Source organism: Octodon degus, unplaced genomic scaffold (genome assembly GCF_000260255.1).
Source record: "Octodon degus isolate 3935 unplaced genomic scaffold, OctDeg1.0 scaffold00093, whole genome shotgun sequence".
Classification (NCBI taxonomy): domain Eukaryota; kingdom Metazoa; phylum Chordata; class Mammalia; order Rodentia; family Octodontidae; genus Octodon; species Octodon degus.
In genome coordinates this window covers 1,507,919-1,520,292 of record NW_004524669.1, presented here as the reverse complement: position 1 = coordinate 1,520,292, position 12,374 = coordinate 1,507,919, and the positions used below count along the sequence as shown (strand labels likewise).

The following is a 12,374-nucleotide window of genomic DNA, read 5'->3' as shown; positions in this document are numbered from 1 at the left end:
AAGCACTTATTCTACTGAGCCATCTCCCCAGCCCCTTGACAAAATATTAAAGTCTGATTTTTTTTTTTCTGACATGGATGTTACCTGTGATTTCAATCCTGCACATGAACACTAACTGTACTTCTTAAGAAATCTTTTGGCATTCTGTTCTGTATCAGACAGTCTCATTTTGTTCTCTTGATTTTCTTTTCTTTCTTTCTTTTTTTTTTTTTTTTTGTACAGCTTTAACTGTGGTGTGTATTTTTTTAAATAACAGTTTGTAACCAAAACTTTAATCCCAAAGAGTCTCACAGAACATATTACAAATGACAGCATGAAAAAAAGTCTTGCACAGTAATGCAAAAGTTCAGCCCTACAATGTACCCTTAAACTGGCAGGACACTGATTCTTTGATGTCTCAGGTTTCCAAATAAAAGATCCAAACAGCCATGTACTTGTAGGCAGCATCACAGAAGGAAGGTCTGTGACCTAGCAGAGGTGAACTCTTGAAATTTACCTGATTCCATACCAACCAGGAAGCCTCTGCCCAGGATAGAGACTGGTTCCATTTTTAAAACCACACTGGCCTAGCTTCATGTGTGGCCTTTCTCTGTACCTGGTGGCATGTCAGTACACTATTATCTCAGCTATGAAACAGGTCTTATTCAGTTTTTGCCAGTTTTGTTTCTGGAACATTATAACATCACACTTGAACTAGGCAGAGCTTAGAGGTTTATTTTCAGTCTGTGCAAGACTAAAGTTCAAAGCAAATTTAATTTTGCTTAAGGGAATATTGTAAAGTAACAGTTCTTGGTATTACATGCCTCGTGTGACCCATCTTAAACCACAGAGAATTACATTGTTGTGTCACTGTTCCAAGACACAAAGGTGAACAGCTAAAACATCTTAAAAACGCATCAGGCTTATGAAGTCTCAAACAAAACTTGGATTTTCTGTACATATTCCCGTCAGTGAAGTTAATTCCTGTACACCACTTCTCCTGCAAACTGATCTTCTATATCCTTTCATTTGACCTAGATCGGCTGCAAGACCTAGAGAAGGATCAGGACGGCTTGTGATTTTTCTCTCTAGACAGTGAGCTCTCTCTTCTCCTCTCTCTAGAAAGAGACCTGCTCCGGGTGCAAGAGAAACTTCTCCTTCATGGAGATCTGCGGTGAGGTGGAGGGCTCCTCCTGCGATAATCATCTCGAGGGCGCCGACCCCAAGAAGGAGGAGGCCACGATCTCGACTTCTCTTTTCACCATTGGATAGCTCCACTCTGACCTGGCCGCCACATAATGTTCTTCCATCTAGCTCTCGGACAGCATCCGCTGCATCTCGGGGATCCTCAGATTCAACGGAAGCAAAGCCAGGAGGGTTTCTAGCAACCCACACACTCCGAAGTGGTCCATAATAGCCAAAAGCCCGTTCCAGCTCCGTCTTGTTGCCAGATTCCCTACGTAAACCTTACAGTCCAGTGGGCAGGAATCACGATGCATCTCGAGATCCGGGGTTAGAAATGTAGAGGTTCAAAACCACACGTGCCCAGTGGATCTTCTCGCTCCCCTCCAACTCCAACTCAGCCCCTCTACACACACACACACACACACACACACACACACACACACACACACACACAGTTACCCTGCGTCCACGAAACGGTGGACCCTGTGGTGTGTATTTTTAACTTTTACAATTAGAAATAAAAAAGATTAGGACCAGCGAGATAGCTCAGTGGACTAAAGCACCTGTGTAGGCAGGCACAGGGAACAGGGTTCGATCCCTGGTGTGCCGCCAGTCCCGCTCCCGGGGCAAACTGAGACCGTGATTGAGACTGGGCATGGTGGCTCACACATGTAATCCCAGCGCTTGGGAAGCTGAAAACAGGAGGGTCACTACAAGTCTGATCAGTGTAGTGAGACCCTGTAGACTCTGTACTAAACACATTAAAAAAAATGATGTTATTTTCATGGAGTTGTAATTACTATTTGGATTAATCTTATGATTGTATGATGGCACATTGCTTCAGATAGAGGAACATAAGTTTTTTGAAGACAGGGTCTCCCTATGTAGTTCAGGCTTGCCTTGAACTCACTCTGTGGTCCAGGCTGGCCTTGAACTCACAATGATCCTCCTGCCTCTTCAGTGCTGGGATTACAGATGTGTATCACCATGCCTGGTTGAGTGACTTAATTTTTAAATATGAGCCAGGTTTTCTTTTCCTTTTTTTCCTTTTGAGACAGGGTCTTATCATGTAGTTCAGGCTGGCCTTGAGCTCACTTTGTAGCCCAGGCTGGTTTCTAACTTGCAATGATCCTCCTGCCTCCTGGGTCCTAGGATTATAGGCATGCACTACCACACCCGACTTTTCTTTTTTTTTAATTTTTTTATTTTTTATTATTTTTTTTTATTTTTCAACAAATAATACACTGCATATATTCTTCTTAGTGGTTAATTGCTGTACAAGATGCGGACTTGTGATCCTATTTACAAACACCTTTAGAACAAATCATTCTATTCATTAACAGAATGTAACTATATATCTATCCCAACCTCTTTGAATACACAGATACAAAATGGACATTCATCTGTATACCCCATTTTTTCTAAGTTCCGTTATTGAATATTATAGGTGTGTAAACTCAGTAAAATATTCTAAAAGAGTCCAGTAGCCCATAATAGCATTGGGTCTTCTGTTTAACTGGCAATGTCAGAAATTATTGACCTGACCGACTTTTCTTTTTCATGTTTCACAAATAGTAAAATCTCTAACTGAAAGGCATTTTCCCCCCTAAGAGTTTGTCTAATCTTTGCTCAGGTGAATTTGCTAATAAATTTGTTCATTTATAATATAAGTAAAAAATGTATTATTTTGTATAATATCAAGAGATTTATGAACATATTTTGTGTTTCAATCTTATTATGTGAAGTAAAATTAAAACATTATTTAGTCAATTTCCTGTTACTGAGATAAGATACCTAACACCCATTCTGTAGTTTACTTCGTTTGTAGTTTTTTTGCTCAGAATTTGCTTGAAGGAGGAGAGGTTTATTTTGGTGCATGGTGATAGCCTGTGGCTAGTGGCAACTGGGTGGGAGACAGGGATGGTGGAGGAAAGGTGCTCAGCTCCAGGTGGCCAGGAGGCAGCCTGAGGGGGCCAGAAGCCAGGCAAAGAGCGCATCTCTGCAGCTCGCTCCCCTGTGACCTGCCTCCCAACACGCCCCAAGTCACCTGTGGCCCCCAAGACCAGGCACTTCCCGCAGCTGGCCTCTGAACACGTGAGCCTCTGGGGACATCTACATCCAGACCCTCATGTCTTCTTTTAATAGTGACAAAAACAACCACTTACATCTTCACAGGAGGCAGCACACAGATTCACTTCTTAGCCTTAGCTGTTGTATACTTTATCTCTCTTCAGATGGTCTCTAAGTATAGAGGTGTGGAACCCCAAAAGGTGCAGCCATTCACTGAGAGAAACTGGTGGTGAAAATGGGAATGTCTCACTCCCTGGTAAGTGTCCCTATTTTATTTCCAAAGTTCATGTAAAATGTTATCCAGTTAATATGTTGATTCTGGAATTTAAATCCTTTTAGGCATAAAAATGAGAGCCCATATTTTTAATAATAGCTCATATTACAGTTCAAGTATCATCGGATTAATTGCAATTGTGAGATAATTTTTATTCTTTAAATGAGCTATCTGTTAAAAGGGAAGTGAGAAAAATACTATCATTTAAACATAGTTGATAGTTTTTATTTAACATTTGCTGTGAAGAAAAACCCATATTCTAAGAAAAGACTAACAATGCAGTCTTTTTTTTTTTTTAACAATGCAGTCTTAATAACCAATAATGGTAATAACTGGAATTAAAAAAGTAGAAGTATAGTTAGGCAAATAGACAAGTAGCTGTTGTAGTCAGAATTATCTGCTACCTAAAGGAGGCATTTTATTTACCCAATGTATATTCATTCATGAATATCTAGGTATTTAAGTGTATTCATTAAAAAAAATCTCTGTCCTCATGAAGTTTATATTCTAATGGAAGGAAAGAAAAAAGAAGTATATGAAATAAATAAATTGTGTAATATTTCAAAAAGTTATTAAAATGCTAAGAAGGGCCAGCCAAATAGCTCAGTGGATTAAAGCACCACTGCAAGCAGGCACAGGAGCCGGGATTCGATCCCTGGGCCTGCTGTGCCGATCCTGCCCGTGGGGTGCACTGAGATGGTGATTGAGACTGGGCGTGGTGGTGCTAGCCTGTAATCTCAGCTCTTGGAAGGCTGTAATTCCAGCTCCTATGAGTCTGATCTAGTAGTGAGACCCTGAACACCCTGTAGACCCTTCCCTAAAATACAAAAATAAATAAATAAAAATGCTGAGAAAAGAAAAAAGGAACAGGGGCTGGTGAGATGGCTCAGTGGTCTAAAGCACCTACTTGGAACAAGCATGGCAAAGCACAGGGACCGCGGTTCGATCCCCCAGCACCACATGCCAGCCAGCCCCGCCCCCAGGTGGGCTGAGCTGGTCACACACACACACACACACACACACACACACACACACACACAAATAAATAAATAAATGTTAAAATAAATAAATAAATAAAATTTAAAAAAGAAAAAAGGAACAGGCAAAAATGATCAGGAATGAGTGGTAGAGATGGTATATAGGTTTTTTTTTTTTTTTTTTTAAAGGAAGTGAGGAATCATGGAGAATTTTGCAAGAGTTATAACTGGCTTGTGTTAGTTATTGAATGGTCCGAGGATTGAACCCAGCCTTTCCTTTGAGCAACATCCCTGTCTCTTTCTTATTTTGAGATAGTGCTTCACTAAATTGCTGAGTTCCCAGGCTGGGTTTTAATTTACAATAGTCCTGCTTCAGCTCCAGAGTGCTAGGACGTGCTACCATGTTGGACTCCTAATTTATGTTCTTGTTATTAAAGATACACTCTTGCTGTGTAGTTTATGGTGGCCTTGAATTTGTGGTGATGCTCCTGAGTTTGGGGACTATAGGCATATACCACCATGCCCATTTTATTATTTATGTTCAAGATATACCGTGGGAGGCAAGAAAAATCTCTGTTTTGTTATAGATCATTTTTGCAGCACATTACCTTGAAGCTTAGTGGCTTAGAACCACAGCTATGTTCATCTTGGTTTTGTGACCCTCCTCCCCTTCATGATGTGGGTTGGATTTAGGTTCTCATACATGGTAAGTTCTTGCTAATTTGCCCAGTTTGGCCTTGAACTTGAGATCCTCCTGCCTCAGTCTCCTGAGTAGCTGAGATTGCAGGCATACATCACCACTGCATAGGGAGCCTTCACCCTGTTACAGAGGCTGTTTGTGGCAGTTGGGAGGCCTACGAGGAGCTGTCTACTCATCTGTCCAGTGGCTCACCTGGGACGACTGGGAGTTGGGGCTGCTAACTGGAGCCCCAGGGCTGGGGTTAAGTCTGGGCTGTCAGCTTAAGTCCTCATTTTGTGATCTTTCCTCACGTTCTCTTCCGCTGGGTAGATCAGGAGTCAGATTTCTTAAATGAGTTTTTAGGGGTTTTAGGAATGCTAAAGCTGCTACTTTCTTAAAACTTGGGCCCAGAGCTGGTCCTCTGTTGTTACTCCTTTCACATTAGTGAAAGTAATCAGGCCCAGTTGAGGGTTTTTTTTTAAATATTAATTTTATTTTTTATATATAAAAAGAAATGCATTATGTCCATAACTTTCATATAGTTGATGACATAGAGAGCAGTAAAGATTGTTGTGCATGTCACATATACACACATAAAAACTCTTTGAATTAAAAAACAAAATGAAGGATCAAGAACAGTGGTCTGTTGAAGCGGAAGACCCAATACTATTATGGACTATGGGACTCTTTTAGAATATTTTGTTGAGTTAACACACCTATAATATTAAAATAATGGAACTAAACAAGAAAAGGGGATATAGATGAATATCCATTTTGTATCTGTGTATTCAAAGTGGTTAGGATAGATATATAGTTATAGTCTCTTAATAAATAGAGGGATTTGTTCTAATGGTGTTTGTAAATAGGATATCATGTCTGCATCTTGTACAGCAACTAACCACTAGGAAGAATGTATGTAATGTGTTAATTATTGAAACTGTCCTACCAATTTGGTTTGAAACTGTCTCATTGCTATTTGTTTCTCAATAAAATTATGGAAAAAAAAAGAAAAATCAAGAAAAAAAGGAAAAAAAAAAAAAAAAAAAGAACAGTGGTCTGAAACCTACTCAGGATTTTTAGGATTAGACAAATAAGAAAAAGTGTGAAATTTCAGACCACAGCAGTGTTGAAAACAGAATGGTAAATATAAGAGTGCACATTATTTTCACATTAAAAACAGTAAATCCTACATAGCCAAAATCTAAACCTAAACATTAATACAAAAAAAAAAAAATCAAAATCAAAGAGCAGATAGGAGGCCAAATGAAAAATTAAATACCTATTTTAAAGAAATATCTAGAACATAACACAAAAAAATGATATTTACCAGTAAGATATCTTAGTTTTCTTACATACTTCTCTAGAATTAGAAAAGAATTTATCATTTAACAATGGGAATGTGATTTAAATGACAAATCTTTACAGAATTTGAGAACAATATACGCACATTTATTTTATAGGTGTATTCCAAAACTAAGATGTATAGTATAGAATATCTTTTTTTTTAGTACATGATTTCTCTAATTTCCCCGCATTCTAATTGATAAGGACTTTGGCAGGACCTATACTGAATTCTAATCTTGCAGAAAATTTATTTCTAAATCAGTAAGCCATAAAGCCAGGACCAAGAGGCCAGGGAGATGGCTCAGTAGAATAAGTGCTTCCCTGGCAAGGGCCTGGGTTCAATCCTTGGTTCTGAAAAAAAAAAAAAAAAAAAAAAAAAAAGAAGAAGCAAGGACAAAGCATTATTTATGATTCATGAAAAACAATTGTGTTCCTGAGGCACAAATCATAGACTATTGAAATTACCAGCTGAACAAAACTTTGAGGACAAACCAATCAATTAATAGATGAAGTCTTGTATAGCATATTGTTGGATTTTGCTTCCTAATCCACTCTGCCAGTCTGTTTCTTTTAATTGGTGAAGTAAGTCCATTTACATTGATGATTATAATTGAGATGTACTGACTTATGTTTGACATGTTATTTACCTGCTGTTGTATACCTTTTTCTCCTGTGTTTAATTGTTTGCCCTATTTGGTGGGTTCTTTCCATTCTCATTCATGGAGTTGTGGTCTTTTGTTATTGTTGTTGTTGGAACTGGGAATTGAACTCAGGCCCTTGCACTTGCAAGGGAAGCACTTATTCTATTAAGCTATCTCCCCGGCCCCCTTGTGGTCATTTTGATCCCTCTTTCGAATATCTTTTAGTAGTTTGTGTAGGGTTGGGTTTGTAGTCATGAAATTCTTTAGTTGTTCTTTGTTATGGAAGTATTTCACTTCTCCATTCAACTTGAAAGAGAGTTTTGCAGGGTATATCAGTCTGGAATTTGTTTTCTTGCAAGACTTGAAGTACTTTGCTCCATGCTCTTCTTGGCTTGATGGTTTGTGAAGAGAAATCTGCCATTATTCTGATGGTTTTCCTTTAAATATGATCTGTTTCTTTTCTCTAGCAGCTTCTAGAGAGCCTGTTTGGAGATTCTAGCAGGGGAGCGCAGCTACTCGCATACCCTGGACCAAGGGATAGTCCTCCTCTATCGGGGGTGGTCATCCTCTTTAACTGAGCTCTCAGCTTCGGGAGGGACACACATGGATTATTGATGGAGGAAGGGGACACCTGCCTAGCCAGCCAGATCAGCTGAATCAACCCTGGTGATCAATGTGGTGACAGATGTCATAGCCAGATCACCTTCACATCCTCTAGCAGCTTTTAGTGTACTGTTCCTGTGCTGAATTTCTGGGATCTTGATTATTATATGTCTGGGGGTGGCTTTAATTGGGTTGATGTTATTTGCAGTTCTATATGCTTCAATCATCTGGATGTCAGATTGTTTTCCCATATTCGGAAAGTTTTCTGCTATTAATTCTGCCCATTTTCTTTTTATATGATCTGTATTAACGCCTTACTTCTCATTGATGCCAATTAGTCTTACATTGATCATCTTTGCATTGTCTTGCAGATGTTGAATTGCTTTTTCCTGCATCCTAGTTGTCTTTTGAGACATCTTTTCTTACCTTTTCACTAGCTGCAATGGTGTCTTCAAGGTCTGAAAGTCTATTTTCACTTTCATTGAAATGGTTTTGCCATCTTGCGATTGAGGTTTTAATTTTCTGTATAGCACTTTGAATCTGCTTCATGCATTCTATTTCTTTTTTTTCTTTCTTTTTTTCCCATAATTTTATTGAGAAACAAATAGCAATGAGACAGTTTCAAACCAAATTGGTAGGACAGTTTCAATAATTAACACATTGCATACATTCTTCCTAGTGGTAATTGTTGTACAAGATGCAGACATGATATCCTATTTACAAACATTAGAACAAATCCTTCTATTCATTAAGAGAATGTAACTATATATTTATCCTAACCACTCTGAATACACAGATACAAAATGGACATTCATCTGTATCCCCCTTTTTTGTTAAGTTCTGTTATTTTAATATTATAGGTGTGTAAACTCAGCAAAATATTCTAAAAGAGTCCAGTAGTCCATAATAGTATTGGGTCTTCCGCTTCACTGGCAATGTCAGAAATTGTTGACCTGAGTCCCCTACAGCTCAACATAACACCATGGCTTTACTTCTTATGTTTCATTTTTATGCTTTTCTACTGGATGGTTAGGACCAAGGTAAAGCAGGACCTATGCAACAAGAGTTGTAGCTTTTGGGTCTGTTAAGGTCAGTGAAATCTGCTCAGGATTTATCCTGAGATTCTGTACCTCAGATTGTAGATCCTTTGTCAGTGTCAGCCATGTGGATGAGTCATGGCCATTGCTTGGCCAATGTGCTCTCTGTGAAAGCCTGAGAGAATGTTTTCTCTCCATGTGACTCTCCTTAGGCACACTCTACATCATCGATCACTTTCCTCTTTGGCCCCATAATCTCCTTGATCAGAAAATTTAGGACACTACCGAATTACATGATGTTATAGTACAAGTTCTCATATGTCCTGAGTCTTAATTGACCTTGCAAGGCTAGGGACAAAATGTTCGATTTCCTTGTGGACTTCCTTTTTCTCTAATTTTGGTCTGCAAACTTAGGTTGTTAACCCTCCAGAAGAGAAGTTTATTGTTATTACTTTACAATCTAGGCTGTTAAGCTTAACCTCACTATCTGTCTGAATATCAAACATCTTAGGCATAACATGAAACAGGTATTTTTCATCAAGTATTGATATGTTCAACTTTAAGTCCCTGCATAATATGATAAAAAACATTTAAAAATTAGAATATATTTTAAAAAATAGGCATAAAGAATTATATACTTATGTTTACACGTAAGTCCAAAAATCTCACCATATACAACCTTGAAGCAGGACAGTCCCACAATATTCCTTTTCCTGTCTCTTGCCTTCATTCACCACCCCCTTCTTTTTGAACAATCATCTACCCAAGAGACAGCACAGCAGCAACTGGCATGTCATGACAAACAGCCCGTATTCAGAAGACCAGAATGACAGGCACTCCAAATATGAAACTGCTATTACAGATTACTATCTTCAGTGCAGTTGCTTATTTCACAGGTATCAGTATATATAGTTAGTCAGGGTGAGAATCTTTCCAATTAACTGCCAGATTCAAAAATCTTCTGGAGATTCTCAGGATCATTGACTTGCCCATCTTCTACATATAACTGTATGGCTTGACATTGTTGTGTTTCCTAGCTCTTCTCCTTTCCCTCTCTTGATTATCTATTTCTTTCCTATATTGCTTATTCAAGGATTCCATCATGTTTATATTCTCCTCTATTTTTTATCAACATCTTCTTTAGAAGCACTTAGTACTTCTTTCATTATAGTTATCATTTCTTTATTTTACTTCAGAAATTATTTCTGATCTGATTTCCCCTATATTTTTTTGCAGTTGTTTCTTTACTTCAGACTCTATTATTTCAGAGATTTCAGGTGTGTGATTTCCAATTTCTTTTATCCTATTGTCTCCTGCATTTGTTCTGCATGGGCTCGGTGCCTGAGAATGTGTTTTGCTCCTTCTCTTTGTCATTTTGTATAGCACTGTCTTCTAACCTTTGGTGTAGAACTTTGGTAGAGTTATTATGTTAGCATCAGGTCTGGATCTACCAAGTTCAAACTCATCCAGGTGGGTGTGTCTTCGGTCTGGCTGCTGTGCTCCACTTCTTCCTGCTGCAGCCCTTGGAGGTGAACCCCCTGTGCCACTCTGGCAAGATGTTCTGCTCCTGGATCAGCTGGGTGGGTCTTGCCTTGAGGCTCTTTGCAGGGAGTTCTGCTGCAGGGTTCCACACCAGGCCTGCTGATGGAGGACGTTCCACCCACATGCCTGGCCTGCATGCTGGCTGGAGAGAGGATCTGGTGGGCAGGCAGGTGGTTGGAATGAGGATCTGGTGGGCAGGCGGGTGATTCCCCACACATGCCAGGCCTGGGTGTGGGCTTGAATGGGGATCCAGTGGAGCCAGGCCAGCGCCACTCACCTCAGTCAAGTTTTAAGGCCTTTTCAAGGTGGTGAATACTGGGACACATGGGACAGTAGCTCCATGAAAGTCACCACCTTCCTCCATCTGGAGGAGCACAGTGCGGCTGTCAGCAAGAGGGCTCTGAGAGTTGGTCTGCATGCTACTGTAGAGGTGTCAATACGCAGTCACATTCTGGGGCTACTTTGGTGACAGAGAAACCAGGGTTCTAAAGGGTTAGATGCGGGTTATAGGAAATAGAAAGTGACTCAGTAATGATCACAGGGTATGAAGTGGGACAGACAGGGAAGAAAGACAAAAGAAATTCTGTTTTTAACATGTTGAGTTTAGATGTCTTTTGATATAGATGATGTCAGGCAGGCAATGTAACAGCCTGAGTTTTTATGCAGGAGGGGTGGGGATGTGGAGGTAGTTTATGTGTCATATTATACAATCTATTTTGATTATAGTTGCCTTCATGTAGAATAATTATTGATACTATATTAGTTTTTTGTTTTAGAATATGGCATATTTAAAATTTTAAGTAGATGGCTATTAAGGCTGAATATAACTTTTCAATACTGCTTTTCAACTTTTTTACTTGTGCTTCCTTTTCAGGAAGATGTAGAAAACATACCAGTGGTGTTGAGCCCTTCGACTCTGCCATCTGGGGAAAAATCAGCGGAAGTGCCTCGTCCTCTTGCACAAGGGACTCAGCATCGGGGAGCAGACAACTTCTGCTTTAGGCAGCAGCACACATGTTCCTCCTCCAGCAGTGCCTTCCAGGGTCTCTGCAGACCCCAATGCAATCAGCAAGATGCTGTGCGCTCTTTCTTTAGAAGTCAGTAAATTGAGCTGGGCATGGTGGCACATGCCTGTAATCCCAGCTCTTGGGAGGCTGAGGTAGGAGGATCATTGTGAGTTCGAGATCAATTTGGGATACAAAGTGAGCTCTAGACCAACCTGTCTCAGAAAGACAAAAAACAATTTAAAAAAAAAAAAAAAAAAAAAAAAAAAAGCTCAGTAAAGCTCAGGAAACAAAAAAATGCTGGAGGAAATGAGTTGGATAACAAGATCCAGTTTCTAAAAGCATAAACGTGAAGGACATTCTCTGGAGCTTGGTCAACATCCCTGCAGAGGGAGGCTCAGTGAATCCCACCCTCCGGCCACCATCCTGCCTTGGCTCTTGGTGATCTGTGTGTGGAGCAGCCCATGTAGTTCTGATCCTTTGACAGGTGCTACAGATACCCTTGTGCCTTGGTGTGCTTACATTCGTAAGTTATAAGAGGTTGAACAGTCCAGTTCAACATGGCTATATTTTATAGCTTCAGTGGTAGAAAAAGATGTCTTGATCTGTTTTATAAAAAATATATTTTACTTGGTTTGTGCAGTGTTACTGATTTTTTTTTCCTGCATGTCATTAAGATTATTTACAAATAATTTTAATAATGTGCTGGCAAGTTGTTTGCAAACAGTTTTTCTGGTTGTTACAGATTGAAGATTGCTTCTCTTTACCACGGGCTCCCTATCAGAGTGGTGTTAACAGTACTGTCAGCCTCTCAACCAGAGCGGGATCTGGATTCCAGCAGACTAGGGAATTTAACATTTTCAGAGCCCTGACAGCTAGAGAAATCTGAACACAGATTCCTGACTTTGTTGATTTTATTGCTCTGAAAAACTTTTTGCTAATTTTCCTGAACGTTGCTTATATTTTAGAGTTCCAAAACAAATATTTTTTACAAAATGTTTTTAAAAGTTACTTTTCTTTTTTTTCTTTCTTTTTTTTT

General features: G+C 39.4%; 1 pseudogene; it reads right to left on the bottom strand.

The window, feature by feature from the left end:
- Nucleotides 1-904: 904 nt before the first annotated feature.
- LOC101572964 lies at nucleotides 905-1,493 on the bottom strand (annotated as a pseudogene).
- Between the last annotated feature and the right edge of the window lie 10,881 nt (nucleotides 1,494-12,374).